This window comes from Dipteris shenzhenensis, unplaced genomic scaffold, assembly GCF_047967505.1.
Source record: "Dipteris shenzhenensis isolate YYH24624 ecotype China unplaced genomic scaffold, Dip_SZ_1.0 scaf0077, whole genome shotgun sequence".
Lineage (NCBI taxonomy): Eukaryota > Viridiplantae > Streptophyta > Polypodiopsida > Gleicheniales > Dipteridaceae > Dipteris > Dipteris shenzhenensis.
In genome coordinates, this window is record NW_028239384.1 from 110,001 (window position 1) to 132,880 (window position 22,880).

General features: G+C 48.1%; 5 non-coding genes across 5 annotated transcripts; 1 reads left to right on the forward strand and 4 right to left on the reverse strand.

Annotated features, from left to right (window-relative positions):
- Positions 1 to 875: 875 nt before the first annotated feature.
- Positions 876 to 946, reverse strand: TRNAG-UCC (transfer RNA glycine (anticodon UCC)). The gene has a single exon. It is a non-coding gene; the product is annotated as a tRNA-Gly (tRNA).
- Positions 947 to 1,708: 762 nt separating this feature from the next.
- Positions 1,709 to 1,782, forward strand: TRNAP-UGG (transfer RNA proline (anticodon UGG)). Its single transcript has one exon. It is a non-coding gene; the product is annotated as a tRNA-Pro (tRNA).
- A 13,374-nt stretch (positions 1,783 to 15,156) lies between these two features.
- TRNAH-GUG (transfer RNA histidin (anticodon GUG)) lies at positions 15,157 to 15,229 on the reverse strand. Its single transcript has one exon. It is a non-coding gene; the product is annotated as a tRNA-His (tRNA).
- Positions 15,230 to 15,377: 148 nt separating this feature from the next.
- TRNAL-CAA (transfer RNA leucine (anticodon CAA)) lies at positions 15,378 to 15,461 on the reverse strand. The gene has a single exon. It is a non-coding gene; the product is annotated as a tRNA-Leu (tRNA).
- A 2,884-nt stretch (positions 15,462 to 18,345) lies between these two features.
- TRNAC-GCA (transfer RNA cysteine (anticodon GCA)) lies at positions 18,346 to 18,428 on the reverse strand. Its single transcript has one exon. It is a non-coding gene; the product is annotated as a tRNA-Cys (tRNA).
- Between the last annotated feature and the right edge of the window lie 4,452 nt (positions 18,429 to 22,880).

Genomic DNA, 22,880 nt, shown 5'->3' on the forward strand with positions numbered 1-22,880 from the left:
CAATCCTTGTGTTGTATTTGCCAACAATAAAAGTCGAAAAATGCGCTTAGCGCGCCTTTTTACCCTTCGCCCTTGCCGACGGAATATCGGAAACTTTTCATCACAACCACATTGATAACCTTATAAATAAGGGAAACCTCAATCTCACCACGCTAATCGCTCGCTTCCGCTCGCTTCCGAACTTGTTTTTAGCCAAATAAGCGAATTAGCTAACTCTTTTCCCGGCGTAACCAATAGCAGTGCCGGGAGAGTCCGCTCCGTAACCAATCAGTAGCAGCGTTGGTGGGCTCCTTCCGTCCCTAACCTACAGCAGTGTAGCGAGAGTCCCGGTAAGCCTATCAGGTCCAGTGCTAGCGAGAGTCTCGGTAGCCTAGCCGGTCCAGTGCTACGAAAGCCAGTCAGTTAGCGAGTACGCTAGGGAGAGTCCCTAAGGTAACCAACCTATGGCAGTTGCTAGGGAGGGTCCGGTCGTTTCCCTCCACTAACCCCCCATCAGTTTCGAACTTAAAGCCCTTCGGCATCCCCACCTCCAACTTGAGTGTCACTTGCTGAAACCCCCTGCACGAGGGTCGTAAGCATCGAAGAACTTCCTAATGGTATACCGCCAACCGTATGCCGCTATCACTGGAGAAATCAGTGATATTAGAAATGACAATACCGGGTCAGAAGTTATCCCTCGCACACTTGTTCCCACTGCTCGAAGTTTTGAAAACGTAGCGCTTTCTTTTTCGAAGTGTTCTTCCAGGTTGCTAGGACAATGACCAACCATTAGGTTTAATTTGTGTTTGTTCTATATACGAGATTTTTCAAATAAATGGCACCTTTGGTTTTCCCGTAGCCATGACCTGTAGCCATCCCTTGTCCTACCTGTCAGTTGCGGATAACGGGAATCGAACCCATATCCTCTGCTTGGAAGGCAGATAATCTACCGTTAATCTATATCCGCCTAAGTTTCGTTCCCGGGGTGTTATAAAGAGATCATTCCTATAATACGAATCGGCCGAGGCGCGGGCTTGGCCTTCCATGCGCAAAGACTTTGCCCCGCTCAAGCACCTAGTAGAATGTGAGTGATGGATCATTCGTGTTCAATTCATTTCATATACGATAATTCATGGAACGCTATCGATGAAAACTTCCCGTTCGTATCTCTCCGATTCAAGAGCAATCAAGCCAAACCAACAAGAATTCGGAATGGAAAAATTATTGACCTGCCGCGCTACGCTTGGCTTGATGGGGTCCCCCGAATCACCACAATTGGAAAAGGAGTTACGTATATATAACGACAGCGTGATTTATCTGAAAAACGAAGGGGTAAAATCTTTTCAAACAACACAAAATTCCAAATTCTGACAAATCCCGGCTGCCCTCACGGGCTTAGAAGGCACGTTGGTAGGCCTAATATTAATCAGCCCATCTCGTGCTAATGCGTCATTTCGCTCTTTCCGCGAAGAGATCGAAATTCGAATATTGCACCATTCCATGGCACTTCACTTGTGGCCCAACGTTGACCCTGAATGAAAGGTGAGAAAGACGTACAGTCCAATCTCGGTCGAAAGACAAAGCTAGGCCGTGCGACTTGCATGCAGGGACATAAGAATTTTTAGGCAAATGGCCCTTTTCCTTTCCTGAGATTGAGTGATAAGAGATCGGGTGCCAAGTGCCAATCGATCGCTGTAGCCGGCCTTCAACCATTACTGGGGATGGCCCACGAGGTGTAGCGCAGTCTGGTAGCGCATCTGTTTTGGGTACAGAGGGCCATAGGTTCGAATCCTGTCACCTCGATTACTGCCGCCATTGGGCAGGTAACATTTCGCTCCGTCCCCTTTTCACTCGTGGGAATCTCCCAGCTACTACAGACGGGATAAATGCTCAAGAAGTGGGTTTTCCACCATTCTTTTCCTTTGTTGTTACCTGATTACTGTCTACCATGGCGAAACCACCCATCAACGCCATTGCGGACCACTTTCCATCGTGACGTACCTTCGGGACTCCCATATCCAAAGCTGTAGGAAGTGGAGCGTGATTGGGCCATATGCCAACCTGGCCACTACTCGTAGATGGGACGATTTCTCGAACCTCAGAATTCCGAACAGTTCGATTAGGAGCCATTACACGAAGATTCAGTACCATCCCTTTCATTGACCCTCCACTTGTAAGGTTGCAGCCTTTGTGGTGGCTTCATCGATGTTGCGCGGGAGATTATCCAATTCCCCAGGAAGAATCATTTGAAATCCCTTAGCTTAGTGGTTTCTGTTAAACTAACATATTTCCCTGGAGAACCAGTAAATACTTCTGCTACCCCTCTCCCCAGAAGTTTCGGGTCGAGTGAACTCCGTCCCTGGCTTCTTCAACCGCACATCGAAGTCAGCCCGAAAGCGCAAGAGATCGATCCTTTAGTGTCGTATTCCGCTGCTGGCTCATACCTCCACCCTTTCCCTCGGCTATTGTTGTGCCTTCCCGCGGAAGAACCAACGCATGATGTCAGAGTCTTAGTATGTGTGCTACCTCTCCGGCATTTAGTGCTGCTTCTTGGGAAATCTCTAACAGGCTTCTTGGACGGCCGGACATTGTCTTTGAAGGCTAGTTCCCGCGGGAACCCGCTAGGCTCCCTGCCCTTTCTGGTGGCGGGTCGGAATCCTTCAGTCCCTGTTTGCTACTAGCCTCTCTATTAGAAAGAAAGGCGGGTGCTACGGAATACAAGGAGTCGGGTTTTCGGGTGCAAGAGATGAGGCATGGTCCAAGCCCATTCGGACAGATGTACCGGTATGGCATGTCGGACAGACATGAGAGTCAGCAGCATCCGATGCACCATGGATAAAACGGATGAGGAGATACCCCCCCGCTGAACCCCGTTTCTATCAGATAGAAAGGGCCAAGTAGAGCATCATTGCTTTTCCCCCTCCATGTTCCCCTTCCCTGGCAACGTGCGTGTTAAAGTGTTTGATTTCGAAAAACAGTTAAAGAGGCGGCCGTCCTCTCAACGCATCTTCGATTTTTTCTGAACACGACTCTGCCGGCCGGTTTGCACGACGTTAGCTGGCAAAGGGCTATCTCCTATATAGGTAGTGTCTGGATTCGAGGCACTATCAGGGTACATTGATTCCCTTCCCGTGTGCTGTTTCTGATCGGCCTTTCGCTTTCCCGTTGATTAACCAATTCAATAGTCAGCAGGATTGGCTTTACCCTTGGTTGACCGACCCAATAGTAAGGGGTTGGTGAAGGGTTCCGACCTTCCGGCACCCTGAAGATGCCTTCGCTGGACGGACACATCCTGCCTTCGGCTTCATGAAGCCAAGAGGGCTTACCAACGACTCGGGAAACGGGAAAAGATTTGATCTTTTCGTGACACCAACGCAATCTGGGCATAATTCAGAGCGATTCCGTATTCGGCGTAATATACGATGCTTATTGGAGAAAAGAATTCCAGCTCCGAATTCGAAGAGAGGAAAATTATGGATAACTTCAAGAACAGAAAGGACGCAGAGAACCAACAAAACCAAGATCACTTCTCGAAAGGAACACAGAGCACAGAGATAGATAACCAAGAATACGAAAAGGGCCTCTTCCTTCGTGAAGCTTTATTTTCTGTTGGAGATCCAGTCAGCTACAAGATCAGTGATGGACCAGTCTATCTTTCACACTGATTTGTTGAATTGATATTTCGGATCGAGTCCCGGGTTGAAGGGTCGCCACAGGGCTTGGCAGCTCCTCGGCAGCTCCTCGTGTGTGGTGCGGGTTCGTCCCTTCATTGATGATGGTTGCACCCTCATTAAACCTCCAGTAGAATAGAGATGATCGCAAGTGCTCTGATCTCTCGCGGATGAGAAACCCCTACGTGAGAATCCACAGTTAGGGGCTCGGAGCAAGAACCCTCGCCCGAAGGGCCCTCGAAGAAGCCAACCCAAGGGCCTAGAAATGCTATCATTAGAATCTAACTTCATATATCTGCTGGCAATCGTATGGGAATCGAGATAAGGTCACTGTAATGGTTTACGTCTGAGAGATGCCTGGGAAAGATGCTTGCTGGAAAGCTCTTGGTCAAGTCTTTATCTTATCTAGAAGTAGTTCGAATAGGATAGGCGGAATGGGTTGAGAGATAGCTGTATTTCGGGGTATCTGGCAGCAGGGTCTCGGGTATGGAGAGTATCGGTCAGTGGATCACGACTAGTCGGGGTATATGAAAGACCTGGTAAAAGCTATACAGAAAGGCTAGATGGAGGGCTGGAGGTGGGCGAAGATTCCCCCCGTATCAGCAGCTCTTGAGGTCAAAAAAAAGGTCAAGTCTTTATCTGGATGGTGGAGCGAAAGCCGCATTCAATTCAATATCTTTCTCAGCCTTTCAGCGAAGCTGAGAAAAACCAAATGGAGTGTCATGACAAGAACTAAAATGAAGAAATCTGTGAACATTGATTCGTGGATTCATTTGTATTTGTTTTTAACGGGGATTATGAAATCCAGACTTTGACCTTACACCTCAGATTCCACAACGAGTAGACGTTTGTGCTTCCGCATAATCAATTAAAGCTACCTCCCCCCTCTTCCAGAGGTACAGGCGGGGGAGGCTCAAACAGGCATCACATTATATACGAAATTACCTAGCTTTCTCGGCTTTAATGCCAATAACAGCAGAGAATTATGGTTGAATGGGAAAGGGTTAGGGCAAGGAAAAAGGGAATGTGCGGAGCACGGGATTTGGGATAATATATAGTGGGAGGACTAATAATAAGGATAATGAGTAGCAGCTGGCCCGGGCTCTACACAATTCCACTCAACGGTGCAGGGGCGTAGGGTTTTGGTTAACTTGAAGGGGCGGGCAGCGGGGCCAGGTAAGTTGGGGCTGTTTCTGAGATGTCTGTACGAGGTTTGTCGCATCGCCCTGAGCCTACGAATCCGAGGCTACCGAATCCGGTAGCGAGCCCGGAGACGTAGAAACGGGCTCATTACTAACGGATGCGGGCTCCCAACGCTCCGCGTGGTGACCCACCCAGCCAGATGTGGGCGGAAGCAGGGCGAAAAAAGCTTTGCAGGTAACGACTAGAGTTTACGGGAGAGGGATTCGAACCCTTAACCTTTGGTCTTTTATCCAAAGACCATTGTTCTACCATTTAAACTAGTCTCCTGTTTTTCCTCACAAGAGGGCAGGGGCGGGCCATATGCTTCGTATTGGTACGGAGAGGGAGATCTCTAACCTCGCCATACGTGGTAGTAATCGCTATGTTGCGAAGGAGACGTTATTGGCTTACAGGGAACCGCTTCCTGCAAAGCCTAGCTAATCCTTCTATTATACCCAATTCCGTGGGACCCAGAGCTATATCGTTCCATCTCTAGAATTCCGTGTAGTGCATGCATGCTTCAGGGCACTGAATGGGATTCGAACCCGGTAGCTCCAATTTAGCTATCAGTGCTGGGGGGAAAACCAATCTATGGATCCTTTTTCTGATCCTTTTTCTGATCCTGATCCTTTTTCTGATCCTTTTTCTTGCTTGGTTTTAAACCAAGCATGCTTCTCGGGGTGTTGAAGCATTGAACCTCTATCACCCGGCCCGGGATTTGGTGAAATTCCTCATTTCTCAGGCTTAAATGATCATTTCGAATGGACAACGCAGAAGTCGTATCCCCTTCCCTTCCGTATCCGCTCTTGATACTCGCCGGCCCGTTATTTCTACTCACTATAGTGCTCCCCTGCCTGCTATTTCACTTCAGTGCTCCCCTGCCCGCGTAACATTACGAGAGGGTTAAGAGCAGCGACGGCGGCGATGTAACAAGAGGAAGCTAGAAAAAAAGGGCTATGAGAATATGAGGGACTCCCTTCTAAGAAAAAGAAAGTGTCGATTGCCTATTCTTTAAGCACTCATGAGAAACTAATCTCTCCTAAGGAACCCGTATAAGAGGTATTCATTTCTAACAATCCTAAAGTCTTTAAGGTTTTGACCATTTTGTGTAACCACTGAGATGCCCCAAAAACACTGGAGTACGGAAAGGAAACACTGGTGTTAAAGCATTCTTTGAGAACCACATCCTGTTCTTCCTGGATGGATGATTTGCTCTGCTCGACGCCATCGTGCGAAAGTTGTTTTCACAATTTGGGAATTCAACTGATTTTAGGTGATCCATCTTTATGTAACATAACATGAGGGGTGCTATGAAAAACACGTAACCGACCGGATTGCGTGAAATGGGTAGATCGATCTGGTTGGGGCATTCTTTGGAACTTCAGGAAGAATCATCCAGGGTTGTGGTTTTTTCTTCTTCATGCCTATAGAGGTTAAAGGCCCCTGCCTGCCTCCAACAACCCTATGCTACTGGATCACTGCCCCAGTGCTTCACTCGACTGGACCCCTTCAAACCCCTGGATTTTAGCTGATAACTCTCCAGCCCCCTTCATTGAGGAATTATGGTGGGATGCCGAGGTCTACTGCCGGTTTTTCCACCGAGCCCACGGGAAAACGCGAAGCGTTTCGCCCAACCTTTCAGGCCTTCCGAGTTCTACCACTGATTCACTGTCACGGAGGTCCACCAGTCCTTCATGGGAAGTATGGGTCGATGCCGAAGGTTGGTATGTGGATGGCTGTCGTTAGGAAGGTGTTGGATGTACGCCGGCCTTTCCTATAGCTTCTTTTTCAATCGAGGGAAATATCCAGGCTTATTAATGTCCCTAGTGTGAATCAAACCTTCCCTTTAGAGATAGCCTGGTTCATCGGTCTGTCGAATGTGAAATTCTCGGGACGGGATTCCCCAACTGAATCCTCGCCGGCGGGCGGCCTTTCGGATTTTGTTCTCCGATTCCCCGCTGCCTTCCCCCTTGTGCGGTTTCGTAATGCTCCTCACCCACAATCCAGGGTTGTGACGTGGTTGAAGTCGAATCCAAGGGATCCGCAGCCGGATAAATACCTTTAGCTGCTAGTCCTCTCGAAAGCACAGTAGTAGCATCTGGGTGTGCGGATGTTGTAGCAGGAGCTGGGTCAGTCGAATCATCTGCAGGTACATAAACAGCTTGAATAGAAGTTGTCGATCCTTCCTTGGTGGAAGTAATTCTTTCTTGTGGGGATCCCGTTTCTGTACTAGGAGTTGGTTGATGACCCACGGCGGAAGGCATTCTACCCGATAAAGCAGAAACTTCTGATCCTGCTTGGACGAAACGAAATGTGTTGTCGATGGATAAAAGGACATCTTGCTTGTTGACATCTCGGGAATATTCAGCCATTGTCGGAGCAGTTGAACCGACTCTCATACGAGCTCCTGGTGGTTCATTCATCTGACCATGAACTGGAGCCACCTTCGATTCTGATATATCTTGTTCATTAGTAACTTTCGATTCTTTCGTTTCCATGTAAAGATCATTACCCTCACGAGTACGTTCCCCCACCCCACCAGATACAGATACACCTCCGTGAGCCTTGGCGATGTTGTTAATCGATTCCATGATAGGAACCGTTTTTCCCCGGGCATTTCATTGCTGATTGGTTGATGGTGGAGAGTCACTAGTTTCACCCTCCCTTCCCCCGGAAATCTCGTATATAGAATGGCTTGCTTGCTTGCCAAAAGCCCCTGCAAGCGGCGAAGTTCTTCAGCTACCCATTGAGAGGTATAGGGAGAGCCGAAAATCCCGAGAAAGAAAGAAAAAGCAGAGAGATAAGATATACTGGCCCTTACTATGGAAGGTCGGAGGAGGAAAGCCTTACCAGCAGGCACAGGAGCAGTTATCACGAAGGATTGCTAACCTCTAGAGCATTGGCATCTCATGAGCTGGTCCTCCTTATGTACCTAGTGGATAAGATGATCCAGGCCAGAATAGGTATCCCCCTCAGCCTAGAGAATGACGGGCTGCTCTTTCTTACCCGCACGAGTGAAAAGAAGCAGGTTATGACCTATTTGGACAGGTTTATGAGGGGAACCAGCCAAGACTTTCTACAGCTAGAGATCCCTTTGGAAGGTAAGGATTAAAGTTGGAAGGGTAAGGCACCTCCCGCCCACACGCTCAAAGTCTTCCGCCCACTCCCCTCCCTCACAATGCTTTTTCTTTCTTTCTGCCCCGGCAACGGAAATTTCGTATATAGAATGGCTTGCTTTACCAAGAAGCCTGTTCTCATTCTCGGGAAGTTCAAATCCTCTTCAGTGCCACATCGTTTCATTGACTCGGAAGAAAGCCGGCATGTGTGCCCGCCTACCGTTCAACTAACAAGGATGAAAATGCTACATCGTTTCATTTACTAAGAAGAAATCAACGATTTTATCCACAGATGATAAAACAGTAGTCTTATTGCTAAGAATCGATTCTTAAAAAGGTCGATATAGGAGGCATAATTGGCTATCGACTCCTGCTCAGGTTGGAGTAAAAGCTGGTTGGTTTATACCTTGGCAGAGTAGCTGGTCGTGAAGAACACGAGGTTGGCTCGGCTGTAACACAACCCGGAAACTGCCGGGAGCTAGTAAGGCATGCAGGCCAAGGCCGACGGGAGGTACCCTTTTGGTGAGGGAGAGGCCGCTTTAATCCTTAGCATGCGCAACTAGTCGGTGAAAGATACGCATAGCAGCCCGATTGCAACGGAAGACTGTCGAGGAGACAGAGGAGACTGTCGGGAGTCGGCGAGGCAGGCTCCAACCAGTAGGGCTATATACCTTAGCGTGTAACTGATCGTTGAAATAGACGCAGGGAGACCCGAGCATGCCTCGTGGAGTCAGTTAGTAGCAGGCGCCCAACCTGGGGGAAGGAAGGCTGACCCTGGTCCCCAAATAAATATAGGAAACGGGGATTTTCTTTTCCAGTGCATCCTATTGGTAATAGCCAGTAGGAAGTAAAGTCCCCTACCCGGAGGGAAAACATGGTTGGGGGGAATGGTGAATACGATAAGTTACAGGGGCATTAGTATAGAGTTATAGGATAGGGTAGGAGTGGGGAATACTCTAAATGTACTGGAATGAATCCCAGGCAAGCTATGGTAAAGGGCGAAGGAGTGTTGCCTACCGAATCCCCTAAGGGGTACTTAACGGAAGCGAAGGGGAAGCGCAAGGACCTGAAAAGAGGTTACAGGCGAAGCAAGGAAAAGGCTTATTTGGAGTGAAATTCCGTAGAATAGAAAGAAGGCTAAAAAGAATCCTTAAAAAGATTCTGGGTGTGTGACTAGTCCCAAGCGAAGGCATCCCGGGGCACTGTGGCGAAGGGAGTGAAAGGCAAGGGTTGGAAGGAAAAGCGTGGAAGGAAGGAAGTGGGACTAGTACCGAGCGAAGGCATCCCGGGGCACTGTGGCGAAGCGGGGGAAGGCTTAGGGGCTTGGATAATGGAGCCCTCCCTTCGCTTTCATCCCTGTAGACCACTCTGTGGGGAAAAGCCTTCATTCTAGCTGGAGCCGGCAGGGAAGGGAAAGCGGCTAAGCGCCTAGAGGAAGCCAGCAGGGGATGGATAGCAAGCCAGCAGGGAATGGATACCGAGGAAGCAAGGGAAGGGTAAGCGCTTTCTCCTAAGCGCCTTCCTTCTCGAGAAGGCGGGGTAAGCGCTACGCGCTTTCCTGCTTCGCCCCTACCTTTTTAAGAAAAAAGGTAACAATCCCAGCTTGGGAATGAGATATTGAAGGCGCGCATCCCGGAACAACGCCACAACCTCTTCCGAAACCAAACCCCTTATCTGTGAATATCAAGAAATCACTCAGTAAAACCGGATAATCGGGGCAATATACCTCTAGACCCCCAATTCTCTGTGCATCACAAAGAAAAAGCGGATGCCTGAGGTTTCAGAGCGGCCGGGGCTTCAGAGCGATTGCCTGCAGCGAGCGATTGACAGAGAAATTGTATGCGAATTCTGAGCGGATTGTCTGTGGCTTTTGAGCGATTCACTGAGCGGGGCGGGATTCACTGAAGTGTCTGAGCGGATTGCCTGCGGCTTCTTAGCCATTTACTGAGTGAATGTCTGCGGATCCAGAGCCATTTTTAGTCATTCAGGGTGATTTCTTTTCATCAGCTGATATCGATCAATCTGTATCTCCCCGGGATTTTCAGCATTCAATCAATTTCCCTGCGCTTTTGATATCGATCGATTTGTATTTTCCCGGATTTTCAGCAGCATAAAATGGGGGATAACTAGAAACTGCCACAAATATAGGAAACTGCCCTGGATATAAAGCACCGAGGAAAAGGATTCGACGGAGGAGGAGGAGAATGAGATTATTTAAAGCTAGAGCAACGGAATAACTATCTACTATCTCAGAAGAAAGAATTACCAACTACTACACCAAATTGCCAGTGGATGAGATCGGTTGAGTGGTACCGGTTGGGGATGGAATTGCACGTGTTTATGGATCGAACAAGATTCAAGCGGGGGAAATGGTAGAATTTGCCAGCGGTGTGAAAGGAATGGCCTTGAATTCTGAGAATGAGAATGTAGGAATTGTCGTATCTGGTAGTGATACTGCCATTAAAGAAGGAGATATGGTCAAGCGCACTGGATCTATTGTGGATGTTCCTGTAGGAAAGGCCATGTCAGGTTGTGTAGTTGATGCGTCAGGAGTATCTATTGATGGAAAAGGTGGGGCGGCCGTTGGATCATCTGCGGTCAAAAAATGCGAGGCCGGAATGGCATACAGGCATGGGACTCACCAGAACCCGCGAAGGGAGGCCGGGACCATAGCATGTCGCAAAAGCACGATTGAAGGCGAAACGTCTCAGACGGATGAAGATCATCGTGCAAGCCCGGTGGTTTGGTGAGAGATGAGGCCGAAGGCTGGCGAATCGGAGTCTTTTTCGGGTGACCATGCCCCCGGCCAGATAGACGCGGATATGCTCTCTGCCTGCCATAGGCACATCATGGTCAGGCCCTTTTGGAGTGGCACCTTGGAGCCTGCGGGGAGCGGATTACCTATATATTGGGGACGGAAGACTGAACGACATCCCAGTTTGCCAAAAACGTAGGACCTTGCAGAGAGCGAGAATTGTTAAAGCTGGCATATTGGAAGATCAAACGGCCAAAATAACCGTGAGCAGCTACGATGTTGTAGGTCTCTTCCTCTTGACCGAACTTGTAACCTGCATTAGCAGACTCATTCTCAGTAGTTTCTCTGATCAAACTAGAAGTTACCAAAGAACCATGCATAGCACTGAATAGAGAGCCGCCGAATACGCCAGCTACACCCAACATGTGGAAGGGATGCATAAGGATGTTGTGCTCAGCCTGGAAAACGATCATGGAGTTGAAAGTACCAGAAATTCCTAGGGGCATACCGTCAGAGAAACTTCCTTGACCGATTGGGTAGATCAGGAACACAGCGGTAGCAGCTGCAACGGGAGCTGAGTACGCAACAGCAATCCAAGGACGCATGCCTAAACGGAAACTAAGTTCCCACTCACGACCCATGTAGCAAGCTACACCAAGTAGGAAGTGAAGAACGATCAGTTCGTAAGGACCACCATTGTATAGCCATTCATCAACGGAAGCTGCTTCCCAGATTGGGTAGAAGTGTAAACCGATAGCTGCAGAAGTAGGAATGATAGCACCGGAGATAATGTTGTTTCCGTATAGCAAAGAACCGGAGACAGGCTCACGAATACCATCGATATCTACAGGGGGAGCTGCGATGAAAGCAATGATGAATACAGAGGTTGCGGTTAATAAGGTGGGAATCATTAAGACACCGAACCATCCGATGTAAAGACGGTTTTCAGTGCTGGTGATCCAGTCGCAGAAGCGACCCCATAGGCTTGCGCTTTCGCGTCTTTCTAAAGTTGCGGTCGTGGTAATTTTTGGTTTTCGAAACGATTGGTGATTACCCAAGCTGATGAGCCTGTTGATCCATAGTATATCACAGAATCCCACCTGTGTCAACTAATCTAATATTGATTGAATATCCGAAGAAACGGGAAGACTTCCCTTTGTTTTCGCACGATACTTCTTCAAACCTTGACTCTCTTTTCAGACGCATTTCCCTTTTATTATCATAAACCACGGGAAAGTCAACGTTAGTTCGGCTCCTCGAGTACATCATGGGAGATGCCAGCTTTGCCTTAGATGTACTACGACTCAATCATCGATTCGAGGTGAGGGACATACAGGATAAATATCTGCTGGCGTTGCCTGACATCCCCCCCCCCCCGAGGTGAGTAGTCCGCCCCAGGCGGAGATAGTTGAGAATGGTGGGAGTCGCGGGGATGCGGGCAGTGCCAATCATGTCGATCATGTCGATTGTGTCGATTGTGTCGATCATTCTAGTCATGTCGATCATGTCGATCATGTTGATTGCGTCGATTGCGTCGATCACTTTGGTCATGTCGATCATGTTGATCATGTCGATGATGTTATGGGCTTTACGATTCGACACTAGTCTTTCTCTTTTTCATGAGGTACTATACCAGTGACAAAATTTCCCCTATGACTTGGATATTTTTTCTCCCATTATTTAATTTCTGCTTATCCATATGCTTCTGGCGTATCTTGATTCCTAATACCCTGCGCTCCGGAGTAGAAGGTTTCAATCCACCAATAAGAGGTTGTGGATTGAAACGAACCCGGAACTAACGGAAATGGGCAAAAGCCTTATTAGCTTCTGCCACCTTGTGAGTCTCCTCCTTCTTCCGTACAGCACTACCAGAATTTCTGGCAGCATCCATTAATTCATCACTTGATCTTAAAGCCATACTTCGACCTGAACGTTTTCGACACGCGATCAATAACCATCGGATAGCCAAAGCTCTTCCTTCTGCAGGTACTACTTCAACGGGGACTCGATAAGTCGATCCACCTACACGTTTGGATTCTGTTACTATATCGGGAGTTACCCTACGTATTGCTTGTCGCGGGACAGACAGTGGATTCTTATTCGTCTTTTCCTTAATCCGCTTCATAGCCTGATAGAGAATCTGATAAGCCAATGATTTCTTGCCATCTTTAAGAATACGATCAACCAACATGTTTACTAATCGATTACGATAAATCGGATCCGATTCTATATTTTTCTTTTTGTTCGCTACATTGCTCCGGTGTAACATGAGTTTACAGATATGTCGGATTCCGATTCTATCTCGACTGTATCTTAGAATCTTATTTGGGCTTTTTCACTCCATATTGTAGGGTGGATCCGCCGGTTAGTCGAGGATCTCCCCCCAAACTGCACGTGCGACTTTCATCGAATGCAGCTTTCCATATGATTGAATAGAAAGTCTTGAAGTAAGTTCGGGTTACTTCAATGAATCATATTTACTCATTAGGCATTGAGTATCCGTTTCCTCTTCATCATCCCACGAATAGGAGAAGGGAAATCCCGTATTTCATTTATCTCACCAAGAATGTCCGTGGGTTTATTGATCCAATTACCAAATGTTCACAAAACCTCCACTGAATCTCCATAATCGTAGTCCGAACTCGTTCTGAGAGAGAGAAGACATTCGAAGATTTTCCAAATAAATGGGAGTCCGGGTAAGACTCAACTTACTGGAATGCAATACCCTGGACACCGAGTTGTTTCACACGAATAAGATAATAATCAATCTCCGTAATAGCAGGCTTCGGTCCCCTGGCAACATTCCCACTATCGGGTCGGCTATGCATTTGACATATCAGAACAACCGATACGGAATCATTGCGATGATACAAGTTACGACAATGTTCTGCAACGCACTGGAACGCCCCTTCTTACGATCCTTTACTCCTACAGCATCTAAAGTTCCTCTAACGATATGATATCTTACACCAGGTAGGTCCTTCACCCTCCCGCCTCTCACAAGGACCACGGAATGTTCTTGCAAATTATGGCCAATACCTGGTATGTAAGCCGTTATCTCGAACTTGGAGGTTAATCGAACTCTGGCGACTTTCCGTAGGGCAGAGTTAGGTTTTTTTGGTGTAGTTGTGGAATAGTTGACAGATGAGTCAGTTTCAGTGTCACTCTACAGAACCGTACGTGAGATTCTCACCTCATACGGCTCCTCGTCATTCAATTAATACTAAGAATAGAAGTACGAAATCCCTTTCGGTTGTTACCCGATACAAGAGGATTCTAAGGAGAATCAAGATCCGATTTCGTGTGACTTCATGGTGAACATGATCTGCCAGAATCTCTTCCATTCCCGCATGAATATACCGAAATAACATAAGATTTAGCAAAAGCAGAGTTGGAACATTGGTTAATGACTTTATTGAAATTTTCCCAATCATTACGTAGATAACAACGAGCATCATCCCATGTGATATCTTCTAGGTTACGCATTACCGGAGCGTGTTGTTGCGCCAGTCCTTTGCAAAACCGCGCGCAAGACTGCTTTCCGGTTAGTTCCCTATCCAATATAAGCTGCGTTACGCCGCTAGAGAAGACAGGGCAGCGGCGAGGGTCGAACCTCGCCCGTTTAAAGTCCGGACGACTAGTAATTTTGGATAATTATTCATGGTCACATATTCGGGTTTTATGGGATATTCATGGCAGTTTAAGGCTATCCCGGGTGGTCCGGTGGATTATTTGATCGATGCTCTTCGTTGGTCGGATAGAAAGCATTCGGTACTTGGATAGAAGGCACCTTCTCGCCCTTCTTCCTCCCGTACCGGAGTATTTGGAACGGTCGAAGTGTCAACGAAGCGATCGAGTGGAGACCAGGGACCATAAGATTGAACCGTTAATCAATTAATTGAGCTCAGATCTCAAATTTGATCATTCCCGCTAACGGTAAAGCGTTGGGAACTCTATTTACCCAATTCTTGTAGCGGAAGCGAAAGGCTAACAAGAACCCTTTGCCTAGCTTTTCTCCGCTAGTAAGCGCCTCCAACACGCAGCAAGTAGCAAAAGGCTAGGAGTTCGAGATTCCTCTTGAAAACAGAATCCCAGCGGTTCCCCCGGCGTGGGGGGAGTGTGTAATCCTAGCGGAGCTAAGATCACAGCGCGTGATGTTGCGTGGAAGCTTGTTGCCCACTACCCCATGCCCGGGATTCCGATCCCGGCCCCCCGTCGGTTTTTTCGAATCTCTGGCCACAACCAAGAAATAGGACATCAAGGCAATCCACCAATCAATCCCCTTGCCCGGCTTCGGTCTACAGCTCGGCCTGGCTGAACGTCTTGGTTGGCGTTGATTGGTCTTCTGTTTTGGGCTTCGACCGAAGGTTCTCATCCTCCTTCGAACTCTATTTCGCTATGAGGATAGCAGCGCAAAGTAGTCGGGATTCAAGCGTTGGGATGATGTGTTTTTGGCGAATAACGGGATTCGAACCCGTGTTTTCAAATTCACAATCTGACACTCTGACCCATTGAGTTATACTCGCCCTTGGGGCTCCCCGCAAGCAAGCCCCAAGGGCCCGCCCAACAAACCAATTCAGACACGCCCATACTCGCTATCGGATTCGAACCGATAACCCTTGAAATGGAACAGATTCGAAGTCTGTCGTGTTTACCAATTTCACCAAGCAAGTATGCTCACTATCGGACTCGAACCGATAACCCTTGAAATGGAACAGATTTTGAGTCTGTCGTGTTTACCATTTTCACCAAGTGAGCAAACGGGGGAAGCAAAGCTCCGGGGGCGGAGATCAGAATCTCTTGCTGCTCCGCCCGACCCACCCGGGCCCCCGTCCGCCACTTTCTTCTCTAGACACCCCGGCTCCGCTAGACGGAGCTTGCTCTGGCTTGGCCGGACCTGCGGTTCTTTACCGAGGGCGGGAGGGATTGAGGCGACCATGCCGACCTGGAGCAGCAGCCCCCTGTAGCTGGCTTGAGGTCGCCCACGCTTTCTCGTGTTTATCAACCCTTTCGTTTTGCCTCCTCTTTACCGATTCATACCAGTCCATCTACGATCCGAGTAACCTTTTTGCCGAGTGTGCTTGGCGCAAAGCCCTTTTTCCTGAACGAGATATAAAAACTCGGATTCTTATTATTATTATTGGATTACTACTATTCTACTATTACTGTCATTCCCAATTGATATTATCATCAGATTCCCATTATCCTTATCACTATCGGATTATTAGAATTATTGCCCTATTCCTGGCAAGGCGGAGAACCCGGGAAGAAACCCAATCCTTTGGTCCCTACCTTTGGCCTTCATCCTTTACTAGTATTGGAGCGAAAAGTATTGACCCATACTTTAGGTAGGTCACGGAGTGAGACCTCGATTTGTTGAGAGGGCCACTTCTCCCGGGGAACCGGAGGGAGGAGGAGTTCTGTTTCGTTGAAACGATGCCCTACAGGCACTAACCTGAAGGGCTGGCAAGTGCCCCGGAGGTGCACCAAGTACCTACCCCGGAGACCTACGGAGAGGTAAGTAGCCCGATTGCCAAACCGACCTACGGGTAGCCCCGGGGGGCTGTCAAGGTAACCCGCCCGAAGGGAAGGGCAACAAGTAACCCAAGGGGAGTGTGGGGGTAGCCCCGCCTCGCAGGCGGGGTGGTAAGGTAGCCCGGTGGCCCCGGGATGAAGCGCTATCCCGGGCCGGCTCCCAGGACCCCCGCTCGCCCCTATGCTATGGGGGGCCTCTCTGTGCCGGGGAGTCCCCTTGTGGTTGGCTTTGCAGGTCGGCCTGCCGGCTCCCCTCTCGGGGTATTGAAAATTACTCGACCGAAGGGAAGAGGCCCGGAGTAGGCGGGTCCAGCTGGTTTTGGAAGCCGGTTGGCTAGAAGCATATTCCTGGGCTTCGACTCGATTTCTATCGATTCCCTTCGATTTCCGTCTTGGTGATGTTCCCCATAGAAGCATGTTTGATAAGCGCTTGTTTCGATTCCCGTGATTCGGGGCGATCAGCAGAGGCCGGGTCTTTCTCTTGTTATGGAGTCGGAGCATTGTGGGATAGAATTTCTATATGGAAGGCCTTCAGTGATCAGTTTAGTTCGACCTCGCGTTGGCATCGACCACTGCTCATCAATTGCATCGACACTACGAACCACGAATTGCATCATCAAGTAATAGTTGTGGTAGTTAGCCTAAACTTCTCAAACTCACTCCTTGGCCTAATAGGCTGAATTGATGGGAAGGCCTAACTGTTCAAATTATTGGTGATTCAGGAAGTCCTTGTTTGTGCTGTTTGTGGATGAGGTCCATATTGATCGTTTAAGTGCAGGTTTTCCGTTTTAGTCGGATACCTCCATGTTAGTGAGCCATGGTTTTGCTAGAGCGAATAGGCGTCTACGGCTATAACCGTCATCCAGCCTTTCCTAACGTCATCTGAGCAAGGGAAATCTTGATTTCCCAATTTACCGGGGGGTGGTTTAGAGATTAAGATCCTAGCCATGAGGATAGAATAGCTGAGGGCTACGAGGTGGATCGTTAGATGAACCGATAGGGAACATCTAGGAGGGTGTGGATCTGACGATCGAGAGAGTGGGACAGAAGCCGGGTAGGATATAAGCTATCTTTTTCACCCTGTTAGCCAGGGGTTAGCAGTATTTAATGGAAAATTGGGTAAAAAGAAAGAAAGTTCCTAGCTGTTCGACCCCATAGGTTGGAAGCTGTATGCTTCCGGCTCGAAGCTAGAAAAGGAGGATCATGGAAAAGCTGTATGTCGGAAGTTGGATCCTGGCTGAGCTGTTCAGAAAGACCGATTCGTAGGGAATGTGCTGATCGAAGGCTTTATCCAGAGATCGAATGGTAGGCATAGAGCATTTCGTCGCCCGAGAGGCAACTACGTGGTCGAGATATACATTGCTGCTGGGATTGAATTCCAGAAGGTTCCTTGGAGAAGCCGAAGCCTTGCTCTCGGGGGTATCCTTTCTGGCCGGTGCACATCGCTCGCTCGCAGCGCAGGCCAAGGATCTTTGCTTCTAGCCAACCTTGGGCCAAGGATCGGATCTTCCCGTTGCGTGGCTGCCCCGATCGCATAGCTTGCTTTCGACAACAAATAGGAATTCCCGTCGTAATGAGTAGGCTGGTTTATGAAATCCGAGATCCGAGGCACACTCCGCCCTAGAGCTATACACGCGCACAGGCCAACACTTTTTTCTATTCTATTCTATTCTATTCTATTCTATTCTATTCTATTCTATTCTATTCTAAAGGTCATTCAAACCAGAACAGAAACCAAATGCGGGCAATTTACAACGCAAGAAAGACAACTCGACTTTGGGGCACTCCGACAACCACCGGCACCATCGGGGAATCGAACGAAGAGAGTTCGTCCGCTAGGTGTGGTCGAACTGAGGCATGAGGGATATCAAGTAGTTACAACATTAGAGACCAGACATTCGCGTTCGCGGGATGACAGCGATCAAACTTCCTCGCTTCACTCAGTAATAGGAATCATAGGATCCTCCTCCGCAATTTCTTTCACTTGGTCAATCAAATAAGGGCTGGCCGGGGCTGGCTGGTTAGATATTGGATGTTCGAGCTTCCCTCCCCGCTCCCCTCTCATTCTTCGGTTGCTTCGCTTCTCTTTCCTAATTTGCTTCGGCATTGGGAGAGGCAGGATTCGAACCTACGTAGAAAACCTTCAACAGATTTGCAGTCTGTCGCTTTTAACCACTCGGCCACTCTCCCAGTAAGCTTCGACCTTCTGAGCCGAGATCGCGAGACATTGATAAATCGGTCAATCCACACGTCCTAACCCGTTCCAATGGACTAATCAAACAAGTAGAAGTTCGAGGAATCAAACAAGTAGAGGCATTCCCCAACGGTATATGATCCAATGTGCACTTTCTGCATCCTACAGGACTCGAACCTGTGACCTTCAACTTAGAAGGTTGTTGCTCTATCCAACTGAGCTGAGAATGCTGTACATTACTAACCACTTCGCGAAGAAAGAATGGGAAAGATGGGTACCTTTTAATTAATTAACTTTTTAGTCTCCATTCCTTATATACTACAACCGGACCGCCGCGAACACTGATAAACGCGCGTTCTGAACAAGCAGCCACTGGGGGTGACATAGACATATGTATACTTCCATATCTGTATGTCAGTTATTTCGGCCGTCGGCTGGGCGGCATTGAAGAGATCGGGAGTCAAGTCTGAATAGCGGTAACGAATTTTCGTTACCAATCTCGCAGTAAAAAAGCAAACGAAGATTATCGTATAATAATCCATGAATATTCGAAAAAGCGTAGCCATTCATATTACACCTTTTACTTAATAACCACCTGCGAATTGATGACCTCCTTGTGGGGTTGGTAGCGATCGAACAATCAAAGGCTAAGTACCAGCTGTATTTGCACTTTCTCTGTTCGGTGCTTTTGTCGTTAGCACTCTTTTGTTCATTAATCAAGCGTGTTCGTTCCGTCCGGGCATCCTAGTAAGACGCGGAACACCCGATCCCATTCCGACCCCGATATGTGAAAGGCGTTTTCTGCCATATGTACTGAGAATTATCGGGAGACGTGGTTGACAGCCCGGACCCTCATGCACACTCGTGCTGTTTGTCACTAAACATTCGAAAAAACGAATCACAAACACCCTTTAATTTAATTCCCGAGAGGGGAATGAATTTATGCCGACAATGATGAGGGAGGGTTTTGATGGGGCCCGACCCTTTTTCCCATGAAAAAAAGCGAGATAGATTAAAATTGGTAAATCGATCGGCTGAAAGCCGAACGTTTGCGGTTCGAACCCGTCTTGCCTGCCTCGGTTTTGCACCTTCCGTACAATTGAATGGTCATTTGGTGGCGCTAGCCATTCTCCAATTTTGGGCTTAATGCTGGTATGTGGCATTTATTGACCGATTATTCGTTAGAGATGGGCCTTTTTGAAACTTTTTTTAAGCACCAGAAGCCTGCTGCGAGCACAACCAAGATTCGCAGCGGAATTTTTATGTGTGTTCCTGCTAGTGAGAGAATTTTCAGCTGCGGCGAAGTGTCCGCTAGCAGCATGGTGGGCGGACCGGGGCCGTTTGGCTTTTGCCAGCAGTGAAAGCATGAATCGCCTACATTAGTAGCGGGGTCGTCGGGGTAGCGTATGATCTACGCTATCCCCTTCGGCCCCCCCGGGGCTCGTCGTAAGTTATTGCTTAGATGGCAAAATCCCCCAAAACCCTTGATCCTGGCTCAGAATGAACGCTAGCGATATGCTTAACACATGCAAGTCGAACGTTGTTTTCGTCCTTACGGGGCCACCAACCGCAAAGCCGGTTCCCCCCCTTGGTGGTTGGCTTTGCCTTCTTCTTAGGCAAAAAAAAGTGGTTTGGATTCGGTGAAGCGAAGCGTTTTCTGCTTGGTGGGGCCCCCCCCACCCCCCAAACAGAAGTGTACCACCGGCAGGATCCGCCCCGCCTTTGCTTGTCTTGTCAAATGCCCCACGTGAGAACAGTTGGAAACAAAGTGGCGAACGGGTGCGTAACGCGTGGGAATCTGCCAAACAGTTTGGGCTTTTTTCTCTGACCGGGGAAACGCGAAGCGCAGAAGGTCTTCCGACCGTCTTAGCCTTTGTTCGTTTCGCTAACCAAAGTGCTTGTAGCTCAATTGGATAGAGCACCAAACTACGGATTTGGGGGTTGAGAGTTCGAATCTTTCCAAGCATGGGTCGAAAACAACGCGTAGCGTTTTCACAGGGAAGCGCGCAGCGCCCCGCCTATCGATCAACAAAGGAACGTCGATAAGTCATCAAAGTTTCAAGTCAGTGGTTCCAATCCACAACGAAGCCGCGGAGAAAGCTATAGCGCTTTCTCCGCTCCGCACCCGGCTCTGGTTCCGCTGGCGGAAATAGCTTAATGGTAGAGTATAGCCTTGCCAAGGCTGAAGTTGAGGGTTCGAGTCCCTTTTTCCGCTTGCAGAATTACGTCCTACGGCCACTCGGGTTTTGTTCCTGACGTTTATCAGTTTCTCGGGTTGTGGCCGGAGGGTTCCGGTTGGGCCGAGGTTTCCGAATTTCATAAGAATTCCGCCATCAAAAAGATCATGCAAGAAGGCAGTATCTTCCAAACAAATTCCATAATCTGCGAATCCAGCTTTGCCCCGCCACATCCTTCCTGCTTCGTATAATCCAACCAACCAACGGCAGGGACTTCATCAACCTGGCAGGAATTCATCGATCATCAAAGAAAGCCGGCGAAGCGCAGCGACCGAAGCAAGCGATCCTTGCCCAAGGCCTTGGTTGAAACAAGTCCTCAACCCTTAGCGAAGTGTTAACCGGATCAACACCTCAAACCATCTTAACGGTGAGGTAGTCATTCCAGCCTTTACTTCGCCGAATGGGATGGTTAAATAATACGGCGAAGCCTAGAAAGTGGAAGGCTCAAAGTAAGCCTTCCACTTCGTTCGCTTTGCGAACTACTTGCTAGCCTGCAAGCCAAGAAGATCCCACATCGAAGCTACGGAGACCGGTCGGTTGATGATCGAATTGTCTCCAGTGTTTGGATGCAGGACGAAGAGACCTGTGCGCCCTTCAGCCTCGGGATCTGGAATTTGATGGTGAGCGTATTGGCCTAGCCTTGTGAGACTCGTCCAATGGCAAAGGCTAAAGGCGCGCCCGCCCCTTTCTTTGTTTTTGTCGGGTAAGCGCTACGCGCAGGCAAAAAGGCATAAGGTATATTGAGTATTTTCTAACTGTTATATACCTCATCAGGAGGTAGGATGGTACCTATAGCTGAGCTTAAGCTCGCCTGCCTAGCAGCCTTATTCCCGGAGAAAAAAGCGCAAGGCGTTTGCCTCGCCGGCGGCGTTTGAGGCGAATAGCCGCCTTGCCAGCGATTAAGGCAAATAATATATTACGTATGAGTTGAGATATGTATTACATACGTGATACTGATCATATACATATCAAAAGAGAACAGTAGGAGTTAGCTATTCGATTGCTCCGCCAATGATTTACGATATTGAATAGCCATTTCTTCCTTCTGTTCTGGGGAAGGCAGTGTCTCTCTATTTCATTTCTATGGGGAGATTTTATAGAATTATAGTGAGGTTCAGGGAATACCACAGCATTGGGTTTTTCATACTCGACCTCCGAATAGTGTGGATAATAATAGTCCAGATAATGAAAATAAAAAGGAGAAGTTTTTTTCCTCTCATAATGGAAGAGGGGATACTTTTCAGGTATCCAATAACCTTTATGACTGAAAGGATAATGGGAAGAATCTTTATAAATAGAGAGATAGGAGGGAAGTCTCGAAGGAGATCATTTTCTTTATTTCAGTTATTCTGTCGATTTTCTAATTCGTTCCCTCTTTTCTTTATACCATGCTATGTCTGGTTTGATAGGATCTCAAGAAGCTTCTTTAATAGGTGTGGGATCACCGCAGGGTACTGTAGAACCAGGAATATTGACTATTTTGGGATTGGCATAAATATGTTTATGACTTGTTGGCTACCTGGCTTATAAAATATGTTCACGAGAGGGAATACGAACCGGAATAACGTCCGATCTTTTTTCTAGAAAGGGTAGAAGATTGATGTGTTTCCCTTTAATAGTTTTTAGTAACGGTTTGAGCTTTTACATCTTTCCCTTCATGAGTAATCCGTAAGAGGGGGACGACTTTCACGAAGTATGTGATTTTTCGGAGAAATCTTCAGATTTTCGTCTTTTGGATGGTTTTTTCCGGAGCTCCTTTCGAAAGGAGGGAAACCCCAAAATTAGGTCGGCCAAATTCCCAGATTTCCCTCTTTTCCATGATTTTTTCAGAAGCCTCTCCCTCCGAATAAGGGGAAATCCCCACTCCCGAATAAGGGCTCTCTTTCTCGGATTGAGTCTTTTATGCCGAACATTTTCTCCTATTTGACGACGAATTTTAGATCCTGATGCCGACGTATTTGTTTCTGTCCATTATCTTTCCGTCTTTGATATTCATGACAGTTTGTGGTGTTTGGGCAGAGAACGCTTGGCGTTTTCCGCGTTGCCACCTTTTCCGCGCTTGCTTGGAAGTTTCGAATGCATGAGCATAGCCCGTATGCACGGGAGCTTCGAATGCATGAGCATAGCCCGTATGCACGGGAGCCCCTTTCCTTCCTGCGCTACAGCCGCTTCCCGAGCTTCTTGCCCGCGTTGCGGCACCCGCTTTTCCCT